General features: G+C 34.1%; 23 non-coding genes across 23 annotated transcripts; all 23 read left to right on the top strand.

Moving 5' to 3' along the window:
• Positions 1 to 1042: 1042 nt before the first annotated feature.
• TRNAK-UUU (transfer RNA lysine (anticodon UUU)) lies at positions 1043 to 1115 on the top strand. The gene has a single exon. It is a non-coding gene; the product is annotated as a tRNA-Lys (tRNA).
• Positions 1116 to 1694: 579 nt separating this feature from the next.
• TRNAK-UUU (transfer RNA lysine (anticodon UUU)) lies at positions 1695 to 1767 on the top strand. Its single transcript has one exon. It is a non-coding gene; the product is annotated as a tRNA-Lys (tRNA).
• Positions 1768 to 2344: 577 nt separating this feature from the next.
• TRNAK-UUU (transfer RNA lysine (anticodon UUU)) lies at positions 2345 to 2417 on the top strand. The gene has a single exon. It is a non-coding gene; the product is annotated as a tRNA-Lys (tRNA).
• A 1227-nt stretch (positions 2418 to 3644) lies between these two features.
• TRNAK-UUU (transfer RNA lysine (anticodon UUU)) lies at positions 3645 to 3717 on the top strand. Its single transcript has one exon. It is a non-coding gene; the product is annotated as a tRNA-Lys (tRNA).
• Positions 3718 to 4296: 579 nt separating this feature from the next.
• Positions 4297 to 4369, top strand: TRNAR-UCU (transfer RNA arginine (anticodon UCU)). The gene has a single exon. It is a non-coding gene; the product is annotated as a tRNA-Arg (tRNA).
• A 579-nt stretch (positions 4370 to 4948) lies between these two features.
• TRNAK-UUU (transfer RNA lysine (anticodon UUU)) lies at positions 4949 to 5021 on the top strand. The gene has a single exon. It is a non-coding gene; the product is annotated as a tRNA-Lys (tRNA).
• Positions 5022 to 5600: 579 nt separating this feature from the next.
• Positions 5601 to 5673, top strand: TRNAK-UUU (transfer RNA lysine (anticodon UUU)). The gene has a single exon. It is a non-coding gene; the product is annotated as a tRNA-Lys (tRNA).
• Positions 5674 to 6904: 1231 nt separating this feature from the next.
• Positions 6905 to 6977, top strand: TRNAK-UUU (transfer RNA lysine (anticodon UUU)). The gene has a single exon. It is a non-coding gene; the product is annotated as a tRNA-Lys (tRNA).
• Positions 6978 to 7552: 575 nt separating this feature from the next.
• TRNAK-UUU (transfer RNA lysine (anticodon UUU)) lies at positions 7553 to 7625 on the top strand. Its single transcript has one exon. It is a non-coding gene; the product is annotated as a tRNA-Lys (tRNA).
• Positions 7626 to 8204: 579 nt separating this feature from the next.
• On the top strand, positions 8205 to 8277 carry TRNAK-UUU (transfer RNA lysine (anticodon UUU)). Its single transcript has one exon. It is a non-coding gene; the product is annotated as a tRNA-Lys (tRNA).
• Positions 8278 to 8856: 579 nt separating this feature from the next.
• Positions 8857 to 8929, top strand: TRNAK-UUU (transfer RNA lysine (anticodon UUU)). Its single transcript has one exon. It is a non-coding gene; the product is annotated as a tRNA-Lys (tRNA).
• Positions 8930 to 9508: 579 nt separating this feature from the next.
• Positions 9509 to 9581, top strand: TRNAK-UUU (transfer RNA lysine (anticodon UUU)). Its single transcript has one exon. It is a non-coding gene; the product is annotated as a tRNA-Lys (tRNA).
• Positions 9582 to 10160: 579 nt separating this feature from the next.
• On the top strand, positions 10161 to 10233 carry TRNAK-UUU (transfer RNA lysine (anticodon UUU)). The gene has a single exon. It is a non-coding gene; the product is annotated as a tRNA-Lys (tRNA).
• Positions 10234 to 11464: 1231 nt separating this feature from the next.
• TRNAK-UUU (transfer RNA lysine (anticodon UUU)) lies at positions 11465 to 11537 on the top strand. The gene has a single exon. It is a non-coding gene; the product is annotated as a tRNA-Lys (tRNA).
• A 2535-nt stretch (positions 11538 to 14072) lies between these two features.
• On the top strand, positions 14073 to 14145 carry TRNAK-UUU (transfer RNA lysine (anticodon UUU)). The gene has a single exon. It is a non-coding gene; the product is annotated as a tRNA-Lys (tRNA).
• Positions 14146 to 14724: 579 nt separating this feature from the next.
• TRNAK-UUU (transfer RNA lysine (anticodon UUU)) lies at positions 14725 to 14797 on the top strand. Its single transcript has one exon. It is a non-coding gene; the product is annotated as a tRNA-Lys (tRNA).
• A 579-nt stretch (positions 14798 to 15376) lies between these two features.
• TRNAK-UUU (transfer RNA lysine (anticodon UUU)) lies at positions 15377 to 15449 on the top strand. The gene has a single exon. It is a non-coding gene; the product is annotated as a tRNA-Lys (tRNA).
• A 579-nt stretch (positions 15450 to 16028) lies between these two features.
• TRNAK-UUU (transfer RNA lysine (anticodon UUU)) lies at positions 16029 to 16101 on the top strand. Its single transcript has one exon. It is a non-coding gene; the product is annotated as a tRNA-Lys (tRNA).
• A 580-nt stretch (positions 16102 to 16681) lies between these two features.
• On the top strand, positions 16682 to 16754 carry TRNAK-UUU (transfer RNA lysine (anticodon UUU)). Its single transcript has one exon. It is a non-coding gene; the product is annotated as a tRNA-Lys (tRNA).
• Positions 16755 to 17333: 579 nt separating this feature from the next.
• Positions 17334 to 17406, top strand: TRNAK-UUU (transfer RNA lysine (anticodon UUU)). The gene has a single exon. It is a non-coding gene; the product is annotated as a tRNA-Lys (tRNA).
• A 579-nt stretch (positions 17407 to 17985) lies between these two features.
• On the top strand, positions 17986 to 18058 carry TRNAK-UUU (transfer RNA lysine (anticodon UUU)). The gene has a single exon. It is a non-coding gene; the product is annotated as a tRNA-Lys (tRNA).
• Positions 18059 to 18637: 579 nt separating this feature from the next.
• TRNAK-UUU (transfer RNA lysine (anticodon UUU)) lies at positions 18638 to 18710 on the top strand. Its single transcript has one exon. It is a non-coding gene; the product is annotated as a tRNA-Lys (tRNA).
• A 1884-nt stretch (positions 18711 to 20594) lies between these two features.
• TRNAK-UUU (transfer RNA lysine (anticodon UUU)) lies at positions 20595 to 20667 on the top strand. Its single transcript has one exon. It is a non-coding gene; the product is annotated as a tRNA-Lys (tRNA).
• Positions 20668 to 20974: the final 307 nt, after the last annotated feature.

The raw sequence follows: 20974 nt of genomic DNA on the forward strand, positions 1-20974 counted from the left end.
CACACATTATTGGCATCTAGTAATATAATCATCACAAAGTAGTATCGCTACATTTTAGTTCTAAAGACTTTATTTCATCAGGAACTCAATTCCATCCTTCTTTGATAGGCACACAGTGATTAAATTAGACAAGTAATAAATCAAACCTCTTTGACAAAAATAATTGAATGTGATTATTGAAGTAAGGTGATACTTAACGAATCTAAGGATTTACATCTTAAACACAGAGGAAACTAAAATATATTTCATCAAGATACCCTACAAGCCAAGTCTTTCAGTTCATGATTGCAGTAACACATATATCTTTTCACATTTCTTGTAATTGCACAGCAAATTGTCATGTTTTATATATTTCGAGCAGTTTCCAATATGGCAACTTCAGCACTCAGAGCCTGGATAACTCAGTCGGTAGAGCATCAGACTTTTAATCTGAGGGTCGAGGGTTCAAGTCCCTGTTCAGGCGAGTATCTTTTAAACAATGGTGTTTTTGTTTGTGAAATGGCCAATTTTGCAGAGTTTAAAATTTTCCATTCCTGCAGGCAGCCGTCTTTTAATTTTTGATGCTGATTATGTTCATTATTCAATGGGAAGGCGTATAGATTGGAGAGATTCTGTAGAATATTAAGAATGGACTTTATCAATCTTCAATAGGCACACATTATTGGCATCTAGTAATATAGTCATCACAAAGTAGTATCACTACATGTCAGTTCTAAAGACTTTGTTTCATCAGGAACTCAAATCCATCCTTCTTTGATAGGCACACAGTGATTAAATTAGACAAGTAATAAATCAAACCTCTTTGACAAAAATAATTGAATGTGATTATTGAAGTAAGGTGATACTTAACGAATCTAAGGATTTACATCTTAAACACAGAGGAAACTAAAATATATTTCATCAAGAGACCCTACAAGCCAAGTCTTTCAGTTCATGATTGCAGTAACACATATATTTTTCCACATTTTTTGTAATTGCACAGCAAATTGTCATGTTTTATATATTTCGAGCAGTTTCCAATATGGCAACTTCAGTGCTCAGAGCCTGGATAGCTCAGTCGGTAGAGCATCAGACTTTTAATCTGAGGGTCCAGGGTTCAAGTCCCTGTTCAGGCGAGTGTCTTTTTAACAATGGTGTTTTTGTTTGTGAAATGGACAATTTTGCAGAGTTTAAAATCATCCATTCCTGCAGGCAGCCATCTTTTAATTGTTGATGCTGATTATGTTCATTATTCAATGGGAAGGTGTATAGGTTGGAGAGATTCTTTAGAATATTAAGAATGGACTTTATCACTCTTCAATAGGCACACATTATTGGCATCTAGTAATATAGTCATCACAAAGTAGTATCACTACATGTCAGTTCTAAAGACTTTGTTTCATCAGGAACTCAAATCCATCCTTCTTTGATAGGCACACAGTGATTAAATTAGACAAGTAATAAATCAAACCTCTTTGACAAAAATAATTGAATGTGATTATTGAAGTATGGTGATACTTACCGAATCTAAGGATTTACATCTTAAACACAGAGGAAACTAAAATATATTTCATCAAGATACCCTACAAGCCAAGTCTTTCAGTTCATGATTGCAGTAACACATATATTTTTCCAAATTTTTTGTAATTGCACAGCAAATTGTCATGTTTTATATATTTCGAGCAGTTTCCAATATGGCAACCTCAGCGCTCAGAGCCTGGATAGCTCAGTCGGTAGAGCATCAGACTTTTCATCTGAGGGTCCAGGGTTCAAGTCCCTGTTCAGGCGAGTGTCTTTTAAACAATGGTGTTTTTGTTTGTGAAATGGACAATTTTGCAGAGTTTAAAATTATCCATTCCTGCAGGCAGCCATCTTTTAATTGTTGATGCTGATTATGTTCATTATTCAATGGGAAGGTGAACAGATTGGAAAGATTCTGTAGAATATTAAGAATGGACTTTATCACTCTTCAATAGGCACACATTATTGGCATCTAGTAATATAATCATCACAAAGTAGTATCGCTACATGTCAGTTCTAAAGACTTTATTTCATCAGGAACTCAAATCCATCCTTCTTTGATAGGCACACAGTGATTAAATTAGACAAGTAATAAATCAAACCTATTTGACAAAAACAATTGAATGTGATTATTGAAGTAAGGTGATACTTAACGAATCTAAGGATTTACATCTTAAACACAGAGGAAACTAAAATATATTTCATCAAGATACCCTACAAGCCAAGTCTTTCAGTTCATGATTGCAGTAACACATATTTTTCCACATTTTTTGTAATTGCACAGCAAATTGTCATGTTTTATATATTTCGAGCAGTTTCCAATATGGCAACTTCAGCACTCAGAGCCTGGATAGCTCAGTCGGTAGAGCATCAGACTTTTCATCTGAGGGTCCAGGGTTCAAGTCCCTGTTCAGGCGAGTTTCTTTTAAACAATGGTGTTTTTGTTTGTGAAATGGACAATTTTGCAGAGTTTAAAATCATCCATTCCAGCAGACAGCCATCTTTAAATTGTTGATGCTGATTATGTTCATTATTCAATGGGAAGGTGTATAGATTGGAAAGATTCTGTAGAATATTAAGAATGGAGTTTATCACTCTTAGGCACACATTATTGGCATCTAGTAATATAATCATCACAAAGTAGTATCGCTACATGTCAGTTCTAAAGACTTTATTTCATCAGGAACTCAAATCCATCCTTCTTTGATAGGCACACAGTGATTAAATTAGACAAGTAATAAATCAAACCTATTTGACAAAAATAATTGAATGTGATTATTGAAGTAAGGTGATACTTAACGAATCTAAGGATTTACATCTTAAACACAGAGGAAACTAAAATATATTTCATCAAGAGACCCTACAAGCCAAGTCTTTCTGTTCATGATTGCAGTAACACATATATTTTTCCACATTTTTTGTAATTGCACAGCAAATTGTCATGTTTTATATATTTCGAGCAGTTTCCAATATGACAACTTCAGTGCTCAGATCCTGGATAGCTCAGTCGGTAGAGAATCAGACTTTTAATCTGAGGGTCCAGGGTTCAAGTCCCTGTTAAGGCGAGTGTCTTTTAAACAATGGTGTTTTTGTTTGGTAAATGGACAATTTTGCAGAGTTTAAAATTATCCATTCCTGCAGGCAGCCATCTTTTAATTGTTGATGCTGATTATGTTCATTATTCAATGGGAAGGTGAATAGATTGGAAAGATTCTGTAGAATATTAAGAATGGACTTTATCACTCTTCAATAGGCACACATTATTGGCATCTAGTAATATAATCATCACAAAGTAGTATCGCTACATGTCAGTTCTAAAGACTTTATTTCATCAGGAACTCAATTCCATCCTTCTTTGATAGGCACACAGTGATTAAATTAGACAAGTAATAAATCAAACCTCTTTGACAAAAATAATTGAATGTGATTATTGAAGTAAGGTGATACTTAACGAATCTAAGGATTTACATCTTAAACACAGAGGAAACTAAAATATATTTCATCAAGATACCCTACAAGCCAAGTCTTTCAGTTCATGATTGCAGTAACACATATATTTTTCCAAATTTTTTGTAATTGCACAGCAAATTGTCATGTTTTATATATTTCGAGCAGTTTCCAATATGGCAACCTCAGCGCTCAGAGCCTGGATAACTCAGTCGGTAGAGCATCAGACTTTTAATCTGAGGGTCCAGGGTTCAAGTCCCTGTTCAGGTGAGTGTCTTTTAAACAATGGTGTTTTTGTTTGTGAAATGGACAATTTTGCAGAGTTTAAAATTATCCATTCCTGCAGGCAGCCATCTTTTAATTGTTGATGCTGATTATGTTCTATATTCAATGGTAAGGTGAATAGATTGGAAAGATTCTGTAGAATATTAAGAATGGATTTTATCACTCTTCAATAGGCACACATTATTGGCATCTAGTAATATAATCATCACAAAGTAGTATCGCTACATGTCAGTTCTAAAGACTTTATTTCATCAGAAACTCAAATCCATCCTTCTTTGATAGGCACACGGTGATTAAATTAGACAAGTAATAAATCAAACCTCTTTGACAAAAATAATTGAATGTGATTATTGAAGTATGGTGATACTTAACGAATCTAAGGATTTACATCTTAAACACAGATTAAACTAAAATATATTTCATCAAGATACCCTACAAGCCAAGTCTTTCAGTTCATGATTGCAGTAACACATATATTTTTCCACATTTTTTGTAATTGCACAGCAAATTGTCATGTTTTATATATTTCGAGCAGTTTCCAATATGGCAACTTCAGTGCTCAGAGCCTGGATAGCTCAGTCGGTAGAGCATCAGACTTCTAATCTGAGGGTCCAGGGTTCAAGTCCCTGTTCAGGCGAGTGTCTTTTAAAGAATGGTGTTTTTGTTTGTGAAATGGACAATTTTGCAGAGTTTAAAATTATCCATTCATGCAGGCAGCCATCTTTTAATTGTTGATGCTGATTATGTTCATTATTCAATGGGAAGGTGAATAGATTGGAAAGATTCTGTAGAATAGTAAGAATGGACTTTATCACTCTTCAATAGGCACACATTATTGGCATCTAGTAATATAATCATCACAAAGTAGTATCGCTACATTTTAGTTCTAAAGACTTTATTTCATCAGGAACTCAATTCCATCCTTCTTTGATAGGCACACAGTGATTAAATTAGACAAGTAATAAATCAAACCTCTTTGACAAAAATAATTGAATGTGATTATTGAAGTAAGGTGATACTTAACGAATCTAAGGATTTACATCTTAAACACAGAGGAAACTAAAATATATTTCATCAAGATACCCTACAAGCCAAGTCTTTCAGTTCATGATTGCAGTAACACATATATCTTTCCACATTTTTTGTAATTGCACAGCAAATTGTCATGTTTTATATATTTCGAGCAGTTTCCAATATGGCAACTTCAGTGCTCAGAACCTGGATAGCTCAGTCGGTAGAGTATCAGACTTTTAATCTGAGGGTCCAGGGTTCAAGTCCCTGTTCAGGCGAGTGTCTTTTAAACAATGGTGTTTTTGTTTGTGAAATGGACAATTTTGCAGAGTTTAAAATTATCCATTCCTGCAGGCAGCCATCTTTTAATTGTTGATGCTGATTATGTTCTATATTCAATGGGAAGGTGAATAGATTGGAAAGATTCTGTAGAATATTAAGAATGGATTTTATCACTCTTCAATAGGCACACATTATTGGCATCTAGTAATATAATCATCACAAAGTAGTATCGCTACATGTCAGTTCTAAAGACTTTATTTCATCAGGAACTCAAATCCATCCTTCTTTGATAGGCACACAGTGATTAAATTAGACAAGTAATAAATCAAACCTCTTTGACAAAAATAATTGAATGTGATTATTGAAGTATGGTGATACTTAACGAATCTAAGGATTTACATCTTAAACACAGAGGAAACTAAAATATATTTCATCAAGATACCCTACAAGCCAAGTCTTTCAGTTCGTGATTGCAGTAACACATATATTTTTCCACATTTTTTGTAATTGCACAGCAAATTGTCATGTTTTATATATTTCGAGCAGTTTCCAATATAGCAACTTCAGTGCTCAGAGCCTGGATAGCTCAGTCGGTAGAGCATCAGACTTTTAATCTGAGGGTCCAGGGTTCAAGTCCCTGTTCAGGCGAGTGTCTTTTAAAGAATGGTGTTGTTGTTTGTGAAATGGACAATTTTGCAGAGTTTAAAATCATCCATTCCTGCAGGCAGCCATCTTTTAATTGTTGATGCTATTTATGTTCATTATTCAATGGGAAGGTGAATAGATTGGAAAGATTCTGTAGAATAGTAAGAATGGACTTTATCACTCTTCAATAGGCACACATTATTGGCATCTAGTAATATAATCATCACAAAGTAGTATCGCTACATTTTAGTTCTAAAGACTTTATTTCATCAGGAACTCAAATCCATCCTTCTTTGATAGGCACACAGTGATTAAATTAGACAAGTAATAAATCAAACCTCTTTGACAAAAATAATTGAATGTGATTATTGAAGTAAGGTGATACTTAACGAATCTAAGGATTTACATCTTAAACACAGAGGAAACTAAAATATATTTCATCAAGATACCCTACAAGCCAAGTCTTTCAGTTCATGATTGCAGTAACACATATATCTTTTCACATTTCTTGTAATTGCACAGCAAATTGTCATGTTTTATATATTTCGAGCAGTTTCCAATATGGCAACTTCAGCACTCAGAGCCTGGATAACTCAGTCGGTAGAGCATCAGACTTTTAATCTGAGGGTCGAGGGTTCAAGTCCCTGTTCAGGTGAGTATCTTTTAAACAATGGTGTTTTTGTTTGTGAAATGGCCAATTTTGCAGAGTTTAAAATTTTCCATTCCTGCAGGCAGCCGTCTTTTAATTTTTGATGCTGATTATGTTCATTATTCAATGGGAAGGCGTATAGATTGGAGAGATTCTGTAGAATATTAAGAATTGACTTTATCAATCTTCAATAGGCACACATTATTGGCATCTAGTAATATAGTCATCACAAAGTAGTATCACTACATGTCAGTTCTAAAGACTTTGTTTCATCAGGAACTCAAATCCATCCTTCTTTGATAGGCACACAGTGATTAAATTAGACAAGTAATAAATCAAACCTCTTTGACAAAAATAATTGAATGTGATTATTGAAGTAAGGTGATACTTAACGAATCTAAGGATTTACATCTTAAACACAGAGGAAACTAAAATATATTTCATCAAGAGACCCTACAAGCCAAGTCTTTCAGTTCATGATTGCAGTAACACATATATTTTTCCACATTTTTTGTAATTGCACAGCAAATTGTCATGTTTTATATATTTCGAGCAGTTTCCAATATGGCAACTTCAGTGCTCAGAGCCTGGATAGCTCAGTCGGTAGAGCATCAGACTTTTAATCTGAGGGTCCAGGGTTCAAGTCCCTGTTCAGGCGAGTGTCTTTTTAACAATGGTGTTTTTGTTTGTGAAATGGACAATTTTGCAGAGTTTAAAATCATCCATTCCTGCAGGCAGCCATCTTTTAATTGTTGATGCTGATTATGTTCATTATTCAATGGGAAGGTGTATAGATTGGAAAGATTCTGTAGAATATTAAGAATGGAGTTTATCACTCTTAGGCACACATTATTGGCATCTAGTAATATAATCATCACAAAGTAGTATCGCTACATGTCAGTTCTAAAGACTTTATTTCATCAGGAACTCAAATCCATCCTTCTTTGATAGGCACACAGTGATTAAATTAGACAAGTAATAAATCAAACCTATTTGACAAAAATAATTGAATGTGATTATTGAAGTAAGGTGATACTTAACGAATCTAAGGATTTACATCTTAAACACAGAGGAAACTAAAATATATTTCATCAAGAGACCCTACAAGCCAAGTCTTTCTGTTCATGATTGCAGTAACACATATATTTTTCCACATTTTTTGTAATTGCACAGCAAATTGTCATGTTTTATATATTTCGAGCAGTTTCCAATATGACAACTTCAGTGCTCAGAGCCTGGATAGCTCAGTCGGTAGAGAATCAGACTTTTAATCTGAGGGTCCAGGGTTCAAGTCCCTGTTAAGGCGAGTGTCTTTTAAACAATGGTGTTTTTGTTTGTGAAATGGACAATTTTGCAGAGTTTAAAATTATCCATTCCTGCAGGCAGCCATCTTTTAATTGTTGATGCTGATTATGTTCATTATTCAATGGGAAGGTGAATAGATTGGAAAGATTCTGTAGAATATTAAGAATGGACTTTATCACTCTTCAATAGGCACACATTATTGGCATCTAGTAATATAATCATCACAAAGTAGTATCGCTACATGTCAGTTCTAAAGACTTTATTTCATCAGGAACTCAATTCCATCCTTCTTTGATAGGCACACAGTGATTAAATTAGACAAGTAATAAATCAAACCTCTTTGACAAAAATAATTGAATGTGATTATTGAAGTAAGGTGATACTTAACGAATCTAAGGATTTACATCTTAAACACAGAGGAAACTAAAATATATTTCATCAAGATACCCTACAAGCCAAGTCTTTCAGTTCATGATTGCAGTAACACATATATTTTTCCAAATTTTTTGTAATTGCACAGCAAATTGTCATGTTTTATATATTTCGAGCAGTTTCCAATATGGCAACCTCAGCGCTCAGAGCCTGGATAACTCAGTCGGTAGAGCATCAGACTTTTAATCTGAGGGTCCAGGGTTCAAGTCCCTGTTCAGGCGAGTGTCTTTTAAACAATGGTGTTTTTGTTTGTGAAATGGCCAATTTTGCAGAGTTTAAAATTATCCATTCCTGCAGGCAGCCATCTTTTAATTGTTGATGCTGATTATGTTCATTATTCAATGGGAAGGTGTATAGATTGGAAAGATTCTGTAGAATATTAAGAATGGACTTTATCAATCTTCAATAGGCACACATTATTGGCATCTAGTAATATAATCATCACAAAGTAGTATCGCTACATGTCAGTTCTAAAGACTTTATTTCATCAGGAACTCAAATCCATCCTTCTTTGATAGGCACACAGTGATTAAATTAGACAAGTAATAAATCAAACCTCTTTGACAAAAATAATTGAATGTGATTATTGAAGTAAGGTGATACTTAACGAATCTAAGGATTTACATCTTAAACACAGAGGAAACTAAAATATATTTCATCAAGAGACCCTACAAGCCAAGTCTTTCAGTTCATGATTGCAGTAACACATATATTTTTCCAAATTTTTTGTAATTGCACAGCAAATTGTCATGTTTTATATATTTCGAGCAGTTTCCAATATGGCAACGTCAGCGCTCAGAGCCTGGATAACTCAGTCGGTAGAGCATCAGACTTTTAATCTGAGGGTCCAGGGTTCAAGTCCCTGTTCAGGTGAGTGTCTTTTAAACAATGGTGTTTTTGTTTGTGAAATGGACAATTTTGCAGAGTTTAAAATTATCCATTCCTGCAGGCAGCCATCTTTTAATTGTTGATGCTGATTATGTTCTATATTCAATGGGAAGGTGAATAGATTGGAAAGATTCTGTAGAATATTAAGAATGGATTTTATCACTCTTCAATAGGCACACATTATTGGCATCTAGTAATATAATCATCACAAAGTAGTATCGCTACATGTCAGTTCTAAAGACTTTATTTCATCAGGAACTCAAATCCATCCTTCTTTGATAGGCACACAGTGATTAAATTAGACAAGTAATAAATCAAACCTATTTGACAAAAATAATTGAATGTGATTATTGAAGTAAGGTGATACTTAACGAATCTAAGGATTTACATCTTAAACACAGAGGAAACTAAAATATATTTCATCAAGAGACCCTACAAGCCAAGTCTTTCAGTTCATCATTGCAGTAACACATATATTTTTCCACATTTTTTGTAATTGCACAGCAAATTGTCATGTTTTATATATTTCGAGCAGTTTCCAATATGACAACTTCAGTGCTCAGAGCCTGGATAGCTCAGTCGGTAGAGAATCAGACTTTTAATCTGAGGGTCCAGGGTTCAAGTCCCTGTTAAGGCGAGTGTCTTTTAAACAATGGTGTTTTTGTTTGTGAAATGGCCAATTTTGCAGAGTTTAAAATTATCCATTCCTGCAGGCAGCCATCTTTTAATTGTTGATGCTGATTATGTTCATTATTCAATGGGAAGGTGTATAGATTGAAAAGATTCTGTAGAATATTAAGAATGGACTTTATCACTCTTCAATAGGCACACATTATTGGCATCTAGTAATATAATCATCACAAAGTAGTATCGCTACATGTCAGTTCTAAAGACTTTATTTCATCAGGAACTCAAATCCATCCTTCTTTGATAGGCACACAGTGATTAAATTAGACAAGTAATAAATCAAACCTCTTTGACAAAAATAATTGAATGTGATTATTGAAGTAAGGTGATACTTAACAAATCTAAGGATTTACATCTTAAACACAGAGGAAACTAAAATATATTTCATCAAGAGACCCTACAAGCCAAGTCTTTCAGTTCATGATTGCAGTAACACATATATTTTTCCACATTTTTTGTAATTGCACAGCAAATTGTCATGTTTTATATATTTCGAGCAGTTTCCAATACGGCAACTTCAGTGCTCAGAGCCTGGATAGCTCAGTCGGTAGAGCATCAGACTTTTAATCTGAGGGTCCAGGGTTCAAGTCCCTGTTCAGGCGAGTGTCTTTTAAAGAATGGTGTTTTTGTTTGTGAAATGGACAATTTTGCAGAGTTTAAAATTATCCATTCCTGCAGGCAGCCATCTTTTAATTGTTGATGCTGATTATATTCATTATTCAATGGGAAGGTGAATAGATTGGAAAGATTCTGTAGAATAGTAAGAATGGACTTTATCACTCTTCAATAGGCACACATTATTGGCATCTAGTAATATAATCATCACAAAGTAGTATCGCTACATTTTAGTTCTAAAGACTTTATTTCATCAGGAACTCAATTCCATCCTTCTTTGATAGGCACACAGTGATTAAATTAGACAAGTAATAAATCAAACCTCTTTGACAAAAATAATTGAATGTGATTATTGAAGTAAGGTGATACTTAACGAATCTAAGGATTTACATCTTAAACACAGAGGAAACTAAAATATATTTCATCAAGATACCCTACAAGCCAAGTTTTTCAGTTCATGATTGCAGTAACACATATATCTTTCCACATTTTTTGTAATTGCACAGCAAATTGTCATGTTTTATATATTTCGAGCAGTTTCCAATATGGCAACTTCAGCACTCAGAGCCTGGATAACTCAGTCGGTAGAGCATCAAACTTTTAATCTGAGGGTCGAGGGTTCAAGTCCCTGTTCAGGCGAGTATCTTTAAAAAAATTGTGTTTTTGTTTGTGAAATGGCCAATTTTGCAGAGTTTAAAATTTTCCATTCCTGCAGGCAGCCGTCTTTTAATTTTTGATGCTGATTATGTTCATTATTCAATGGGAAGGTGTATAGATTGGAGAGATTCTGTAGAATATTAAGAATGGACTTTATCACTCTTCAATAGGCACACATTATTGGCATCTAGTAATATAATCATCACAAAGTAGTATCGCTACATGTCAGGTCTAAAGACTTTATTTAATCAGGAACTCAAATCCATCCGTCTTTGATAGGCACACAGTGATTAAATTAGACAAGTAATAAATCAAACCTCTTTGACAAAAATAATTGAATGTGATTATTGAAGTAAGGTGATACTTAACAAATCTAAGGATTTACATCTTAAACATAGAGGAAACTAAAATATATTTCATCAAGAGACCCTACAAGCCAAGTCTTTCAGTTCATGATTGCAGTAACACATATATTTTTCCACATTTTTTGTAATTGCACAGCAAATTGTCATGTTTTATATATTTCGAGCAGTTTCCAATATGGCAACTTCAGTGCTCAGAACCTGGATAGCTCAGTCGGTAGAGTATCAGACTTTTAATCTGAGGGTCCAGGGTTCAAGTCCCTGTTCAGGTGAGTGTCTTTTAAACAATGGTGTTTTTGTTTGTGAAATGGACAATTTTGCAGAGTTTAAAATTATCCATTCCTGCAGGCAGCCATCTTTTAATTGTTGATGCTGATTATGTTCTATATTCAATGGGAAGGTGAATAGATTGGAAAGATTCTGTAGAATATTAAGAATGGATTTTATCACTCTTCAATAGGCACACATTATTGGCATCTAGTAATATAATCATCACAAAGTAGTATCGCTACATGTCAGTTCTAAAGACTTTATTTCATCAGGAACTCAAATCCATCCTTCTTTGATAGGCACACAGTGATTAAATTAGACAAGTAATAAATCAAACCTCTTTGACAAAAATAATTGAATGTGATTATTGAAGTATGGTGATACTTAACGAATCTAAGGATTTACATCTTAAACACAGAGGAAACTAAAATATATTTCATCAAGATACCCTACAAGCCAAGTCTTTCAGTTCATGATTGCAGTAACACATATATCTTTCCACATTTTTTGTAATTGCACAGCAAATTGTCATGTTTTATATATTTCGAGCAGTTTCCAATATGGCAACTTCAGCACTCAGAGCCTGGATAACTCAGTCGGTAGAGCATCAGACTTTTAATCTGAAGGTCGAGGGTTCAAGTCCATGTTCAGGCGAGTATCTTCTAAACAATGGTGTTTTTGTTTGTGAAATGGCCAATTTTGCAGAGTTTAAAATTTTCCATTCCTGCAGGCAGCCGTCTTTTAATTTTTGATGCTGATTATGTTCATTATTCAATGGGAAGGTGTATAGATTGGAGAGATTCTGTAGAATATTAAGAATGGACTTTATCACTCTTCAATAGGCACACATTATTGGCATCTAGTAATATAATCATCACAAAGTAGTATCGCTACATGTCAGTTCTAAAGACTTTATTTCATCAGGAACTCAATTCCATCCTTCTTTGATAGGCACACAGTGATTAAATTAGACAAGTAATAAATTAAACCTCTTTGACAAAAATAATTGAATGTGATTATTGAAGCAAGGTGATACTTAACGAATCTAAGGATTTACATCTTAAACACAGAGGAAACTAAAATATATTTCATCAAGATACCCTACAAGCCAAGTCTTTCAGTTCATGATTGCAGTAACACATATATTTTTCCAAATTTTTTGTAATTGCACAGCAAATTGTCATGTTTTATATATTTCGAGCAGTTTCCAATATGGCAACGTCAGCGCTCAGAGCCTGGATAACTCAGTTGGTAGAGCATCAGACTTTTAATCTGAGGGTCCAGGGTTCACGTCCCTGTTCAGGCGAGTGTCTTTTAAACAATGGTGTTTTTGTTTGTGAAATGGCCAATTTTGCAGAGTTTAAAATTATCCATTCCTGCAGGCAGCCATCTTTTAATTGTTGATGCTGATTATGTTCTATATTCAATGGGAAGGTGAATAGATTGGAAAGATTCTGTAGAATATTAAGAATGGATTTTATCACTCTTCAGTAGGCACACATTATTGGCATCTAGTAATATAATCATCACAAAGTAGTATCGCTACATGTCAGTTCTAAAGACTTTATTTCATCAGGAACTCAAATTCATCCTTCTTTGATAGGCACACAGTGATTAAATTAGACAAGTAATAAATCAAACCTCTTTGACAAAAATAATTGAATGTGATTATTGAAGTATGGTGATACTTAACGAATCTAAGGATTTACATCTTAAACACAGAGGAAACTAAAATATATTTCATCAAGATACCCTACAAGCCAAGTCTTTCAGTTCATGATTGCAGTAACACATATATCTTTCCACATTTTTTGTAATTGCACAGCAAATTGTCATGTTTTATATATTTCGAGCAGTTTCCAATATGGCAACTTCAGCACTCAGAGCCTGGATAACTCAGTCGGTAGAGCATCAGACTTTTAATCTGACGGTCGAGGGTTCAAGTCCCTGTTCAGGCGAGTATCTTCTAAACAATGGTGTTTTTGTTTGTGAAATGGCCAATTTTGCAGAGTTTAAAATTATCCATTCCTGCAGGCAGCCGTCTTTTAATTTTTGATGCTGATTATGTTCATTATTCAATGGGAAGGTGAATAGATTGGAAAGATTCTGTAGAATATTAAGAATGGACTTTATCATTCTTCAATAGGCACACATTATTGGCATCTAGTAAAATAATCATCACAAAGTAGTATCGCTACATGTCAGTTCTAAAGACTTTATTTCATCAGGAACTCAATTCCATCCTTCTTTGATAGGCACACAGTGATTAAATTAGACAAGTAATAAATTAAACCTCTTTGACAAAAATAATTGAATGTGATTATTGAAGTAAGGTGATACTTAACGAATCTAAGGATTTACATCTTAAACACAGAGGAAACTAAAATATATTTCATCAAGATACCCTACAAGCCAAGTCTTTCAGTTCATGATTGCAGTATCACATATATTTTTCCAAATTTTTTGTAATTGCACAGCAAATGGTCATGTTTTATATATTTCGAGCAGTTTCCAATATGGCAACGTCAGCACTCAGAGCCTGGATAACTCAGGTGGTAGAGCATCAGACTTTTAATCTGAGGGTTCAGGGTTCAAGTCCCTGTTCAGGCGAGTGTCTTTTAAACAATGGTGTTTTTGTTTGTGAAATGGCCAATTTTGCAGAGTTTCAAATTATCCATTCCTGCAGGCAGCCATATTTTAATTGTTGATGCTGATTATGTTCTATATTCAATGGGAAGGTGAATAGATTGGAAAGATTCTGTAGAATATTAAGAATGGATTTTATCACTCTTCAATAGGCACACATTATTGGCATCTAGTAATATAATCATCACAAAGTAGTATCGCTACATGTCAGTTCTAAAGACTTTATTTCATCAGGAACTCAAATTCATCCTTCTTTGATAGGCACACAGTGATTAAATTAGACAAGTAATAAATCAAACCTCTTTGACAAAAATAATTGAATGTGATTATTGAAGTATGGTGATACTTAACGAATCTAAGGATTTACATCTTAAACACAGAGGAAACTAAAATATATTTCATCAAGATACCCTACAAGCCAAGTCTTTCAGTTCATGATTGCGGTAACACATATATTTTTCCACATTTTTTGTAATTGCACAGCAAATTGTCATGTTTTATATATTTCGAGCAGTTTCCAATATGGCAACTTCAGTGCTCAGAGCCTGGATAGCTCAGTCGGTAGAGCATCAGACTTTTAATCTGAGGGTCCAGGGTTCAAGTCCCTGTTCAGGCGAGTGTCTTTTAAAGAATGGTGTTTTTGTTTGTGAAATGGACAATTTTGCAGAGTTTAAAATTATCCATTCCTGCAGGCTGCCATCTTTTAATTGTTGATGCTGATTATGTTCATTATTCAATGGGAAGGTGAATAGATTGGAAAGATTCTGTAGAATAGTAAGAATGGACTTTATCACTCTTCAATAGGCACACATTATTGGCATCTAGTAATATAATCATCACAAAGTAGTATCGCTACATTTTAGTTCTAAAGACTTTATTTCATCAGGAACTCAATTCCATCCTTCTTTGATAGGCACACAGTGATTAAATTAGACAAGTAATAAATCAAACCTCTTTGACAAAAATAATTGAATGTGATTATTGAAGTAAGGTGATACTTAACGAATCTAAGGATTTACATCTTAAACACAGAGGAAACTAAAATATATTTCATCAAGAGACCCTACAAGCCAAGTCTTTTAGTTCATGATTGCAGTAACACATATATTTTTCCACATTTTTTGTAATTGCACAGCAAATTGTCATGTTTTATATATTTCGAGCAGTTTCCAATATGGCAACTTCAGCGCTCAGAGCCTGGATAGCTCAGTCGGTAGAGCATCAGACTTTTAATCTGAGGGTCCAGGGTTCAAGTCCCTGTTCAGGCGAGTGTCTTTTAAACAATGGTGTTTTTGTTTGTGAAATGGCCAATTTTGCAGAGTTTAAAATCATCCATTCCTGCAGGCAGCCATCTTTCAATTGTTGATGCTGATTATGTTCATTATTCAATGGGAAGGGGTATAGATTGGAAAGATTCTTTAGAATATTAAGAATGGACTTTATCACTCTTCAATAGGCACACATTATTGGCATCTAGTAATATAATCATCACAAAGTAGTATCGCTACATGTCAGTTCTAAAGACTTTATTTCATCAGGAACTCAAATCCATCCTTCTTTGATAGGCACACAGTGATTAAATTAGACAAGTAATAAATCAAACCTCTTTGACAAAAATAATTGAATGTGATTATTGAAGTAAGGTGATACTTAACGAATCTAAGGATTTACATCTTAAACACAGAGGAAACTAAAATATATTTCATCAAGATACCCTACAAGCCAAGTCTTTCAGTTCATGATTGCAGTAACACATATATTTTTCCACATTTTTTGTAATTGCACAGCAAATTGTCATGTTTTAAATATTTCGAGCAGTTTCCAATATGGCAACTTCAGTGCTCAGAGCCTGGATAGCTCAGTCGGTAGAGCATCAGACTTTTAATCTGAGGGTCCAGGGTTCAAGTCCCTGTTCAGGCGAGTGTCTTTTAAACAATGGTGTTTTTGTTTGTGAAATGGACAAATTTTGCAGAGTTTAAAATCATCCATTCCTGCAGGCAGCCATCTTTTAATTGTTGATGCTGATTATGTTCATTATTCAATGGGAAGGGGTATAGATTGGAAAGATTCTTTAGAATATTAAGAATGGACTTTATCACTCTTCAATAGGCACACATTATTGGCATCTAGTAATATAATCATCACAAAGTAGTATCGCTACATGTCAGTTCTAAAGACTTTATTTCATCAGGAACTCAAATCCATCCTTCTTTGATAGGCACACAGTGATTAAATTAGACAAGTAATAAATCAAACCTCTTTGACAAAAATAATTGAATGTGATTATTGAAGTAAGGTGATACTTAACGAATCTAAGGATTTACATCTTAAACACAGAGGAAACTAAAATATATTTCATCAAGAGACCCTACAAGCCAAGTCTTTCAGTTCATGATTGCAGTAACACATATATTTTTCCACATTTTTTGTAATTGCACAGCAAATTGTCATGTTTTATATATTTCGAGCAGTTTCCAATATGGCAACTTCAGAGCTCAGAGCCTGGATAGCTCAGTCGGTAGAGCATCAGACTTTTAATCTAAGGGTTCAGGGTTCAAGTCCCTGTTCAGGCGAGTGTCTTTTAAACAATGGTGTTTTTGTTTGTTAAATGGACAATTTTGCAGAGTTTAAAATCATCCATTCCTGCAGACAGCCATCTTTTAATTGTTGATGCTGATTATGTTCATTATTCAATGGGAAGGTGTATAGATTGGAGAGATTCTTTAGAATATTAAGAATGGACTTTATCACTCTTCAATAGGCACACATTATTGGCATCTAGTAATATAGTCATCACAAAGTAGTATCACTATATGTCAGTTCTAAAGACTTTGTTTCATCAGGAACTCAAATCCATCCTTCTTTGATAGGCACACAGTGATTAAATTAGACTAGTAATAAATCAAACCTCTTTGACAAAAATAATTGAATGTGATTATTGAAGTAAGGTGATACTTAACGAATCTAAGGATTTACATCTTAAACACAGAGGAAACTAAAATATATTTCATCAAGAGACCCTACAAGCCAAGTCTTTCAGTTCATGATTGCAGTAACACATATATTTTTCCACATTTTTTGTAATTGCACAGCAAATTGTCATGTTTTATATATTTCGAGCAGTTTCCAATATGGCAAAGTCAGCTCGCAGAGCCTGGATAACTCAGTCGGTAGAGCATCAGACTTTTAATCTGAGGGTCCAGGGTTCAAGTCCCTGTTCAGGCGAGTGTCTTTTAAACAATGGTGATTTTGTTTGTGAAATGGCTAATTTTGCAGAGTTTAAAATTATCCATTCCTGCAGGCAGTCATCTTTTAATTGTTGATGCTGATTATGTTCATTATTCAATGGGAAGGTGTATAGATTGGAAAGATTCTGTAGAATATTAAGAATGGATTTTATCACTCTTCAATAGGCACACATTATTGGCATCTAGTAATATAATCATCACAAAGTAGTATCGCTACATGTCAGTTCTAAAGACTTTATTTCATCAGGAACTCAAATCCATCCTTCTTTGATAGGCACACAGTGATTAAATTAGACAAGTAATAAATCAAACCTCTTTGACAAAAATAATTAAATGTGATTATTGAAGTAAGGTGATACTTAACGAATCTAAGGATTTACATCTTAAACACAGAGGAAACTAAAATATATTTCATCAAGATACCCTACAAGCCAAGTCTTTCAGTTCATGATTGCAGTAACACATATATTTTTCCACATTTTTTGTAATTGCACAGCAAATTGTCATGTTTTATATATTTCGAGCAGTTTCCAATATGGCCATTTCAGTGCTCAGAGCCTGGATAGCTCAGTCGGTAGAGTATCAGACTTTTAATCTGAGGGTCCAGGGTTCAAGTCCCTGTTCAGGCGAGTGTCTTTTAAAGAATGGTGTTTTTGTTTGTGAAATGGACAATTTTGCAGAGTTTAAAATTATCCATTCCTGCAGGCAGCCATCTTTTAATTGTTGATGCTGATTATGTTCATTATTCAATGGGAAGGTGAATAGATTGGAAAGATTCTGTAGAATAGTAAGAATGGACTTTATCACTCTTCAATAGGCACACATTATTGGCATCTAGTAATATAATCATCACAAAGTAGTATCGCTACATTTTAGTTCTAAAGACTTTATTTCATCAGGAACTCAATTCCATCCTTCTTTGATAGGCACACAGTGATTAAATTAGACAAGTAATAAATCAAACCTCTTTGACAAAAATAATTGAATGTGATTATTGAAGTAAGGTGATACTTAACAAATCTAAGGATTTACATCTTAAACATAGAGGAAACTAAAATATATTTCATCAAGAGACCCTACAAGCCAAGTCTTTCAGTTCATGATTGCAGTAACACATATATTTTTCCACATTTTTTGTAATTGCACAGCAAATTGTCATGTTTTATATATTTCGAGCAGTTTCCAATATGGCAACTTCAGTGCTCAGAGCCTGGATAGCTCAGTCGGTAGAACATCAGACTTTTAATCTGAGGGTCCAGGGTTCAAGTCCCTGTTCAGGCGAGTGTCTTTTAAACAATGGTGTTTTTGTTTGTGAAATGGACAAATTTTGCAGAGTTTAAAATCATCCATTCCTGCAGGCAGCCATCTTTTAATTGTTGATGCTGATTATGTTCATTATTCAATGGGAAGGTGTATAGATTGGAGAGATTCTTTAGAATATTAAGAATGGACTTTATCACTCTTCAATAGGCACACATTATTGGCATCTAGTAATATAGTCATCACAAAGTAGTATCACTACATGTCAGTTCTAAAGACTTTGTTTCATCAGGAACTCAAATCCATCCTTCTTTGATAGGCACACAGTGATTAAATTAGACAAGTAATAAATCAAACCTCTTTGACAAAAATAATTGAATGTGATTATTGAAGTAAGGTGATACTTAACGAATCTAAGGATTTACATCTTAAACACAGAGGAAACTAAAATATATTTCATCAAGATACCCTACAAGCCAAGTCTTTCAGTTCATGATTGCAGTAACACATATATTTTTCCAAATTTTTTGTAATTGCACAGCAAATTGTCATGTTTTATATATTTCGAGCAGTTTCCAATATGGCAAAGTCAGGTCTCAGAGCCTTGATAACTCAGTCGGTAGAGCATCAGACTTTTAATCTGAGGGTCCAGGGTTCAAGTCCCTGTTCAGGTGAGTGTCTTTTAAACAATGGTGTTTTTGTTTGTGAAATGGTTAATTTTGCAGAGTTTAAAATTATCCATTCCTGCAGGCAGCCATCTTTTAATTGTTGATGCTGATTATGTTCATTATTCAATGGGAAGGTGAATAGATTGGAAAGATTCTGTAGAATAGTAAGAATGGACTTTATCACTCTTCAATAGGCACACATTATTGGCATCTAGTAATATAATCATCACAAAGTAGTATCGCTACATGTCAGTTCTAAAGCCTTTATTTCATCAGGAACTCAAATCCATCCTTCTTTGATAGGCACACAGTGATTAAATTAGACAAGTAATAAATCAAACCTCTTTGACAAAAATAATTGAATGTAATTATTGAAGTAAGGTGATACTTAACGAATCTAAGGATTTACATCTTAAACACAGAGGAAACTAAAATATATTTCATCAAGAGACCCTACAAGCCAAGTCTTTCAGTTCATGATTGCAGTAACACATATATTTTTCCACATTTTTTGTAATTGCACAGCAAATTGTCATGTTTTATATATTTCGAGCAGTTTCCAATATGGCAACTTCAGTGCTCAGTGCCTGGATATCTCAGTTGGTAGAGCATCAGACTTTTAATCTAAGGGTCCAGGGTTCAAGTCTCTGTCCAGGCGAGTGTCTTTTAAACAATGGTGTTTTTGTTTGTGAAATGGACAATTTTGCAGAGTTTAAAATCATCCATTCCTGCAGGCAGCCATCTTTTAATTGTTGATGCTGATTATGTTCATTATTCAATGGGAAGGTGTATAGATTGGAGAGATTCTTTAGAATATTAAGAATGGACTTTATCACTCTTCAATAGGCACACATTATTGGCATCTAGTAATATAGTCATCACAAAGTAGTATCACTACATGTCAGTTCTAAAGACTTTGTTTCATCAGGAACTCAAATCCATCCTTCTTTGATAGGCACACAGTGATTAAATTAGACAAGTAATAAATCAAACCTCTTTGACAAAAATAATTAAATGTGATTATTGAAGTAAGGTGATACTTAACGAATCTAAGGATTTACATCTTAAACACAGAGGAAACTAAAATATGTTTCATCAAGAGACCCTACAAGCCAAGTCTTTCAGTTCATGATTGCAGTAACACATATATTTTTCCACATTTTTTGTAATTGCACAGCAAATTGTCATGTTTTATATATTTCGAGCTGTTTCCAATATGGCAACTTCAGCATTCAGAGCCTGGATAGCTCAGTCGGTAGAGCATCAGACTTTTAATCTGAGGGTCCAGGGTTCAAGTCCCTGTTCAGGCGAGTGTCTTTTAAACAATGGTGTTTTTGTTTGCGAAATGGTTAATTTTGCAGAGTTTAAAATTATCCATTCCTGCAGGCAGCCATCTTTTAATTGTTGATGCTGATTATGTTCATTATTCAATGGGAAGGTGAATAGATTGTAAAGATTCTGTAGAATATTAAGAATGGACTTTATCACTCTTCAATAGGCACACATTATTGGCATCTAGTAATATAATCATCACAAAGTAGTATCGCTACATGTCAGTTCTAAAGACTTTATTTCATCAGGAACTCAATTCCATCCTTCTTTGATAGGCACACAGTG

Source organism: Pseudophryne corroboree, chromosome 1 (assembly GCF_028390025.1).
Source record: "Pseudophryne corroboree isolate aPseCor3 chromosome 1, aPseCor3.hap2, whole genome shotgun sequence".
NCBI classification, from domain to species: domain Eukaryota; kingdom Metazoa; phylum Chordata; class Amphibia; order Anura; family Myobatrachidae; genus Pseudophryne; species Pseudophryne corroboree.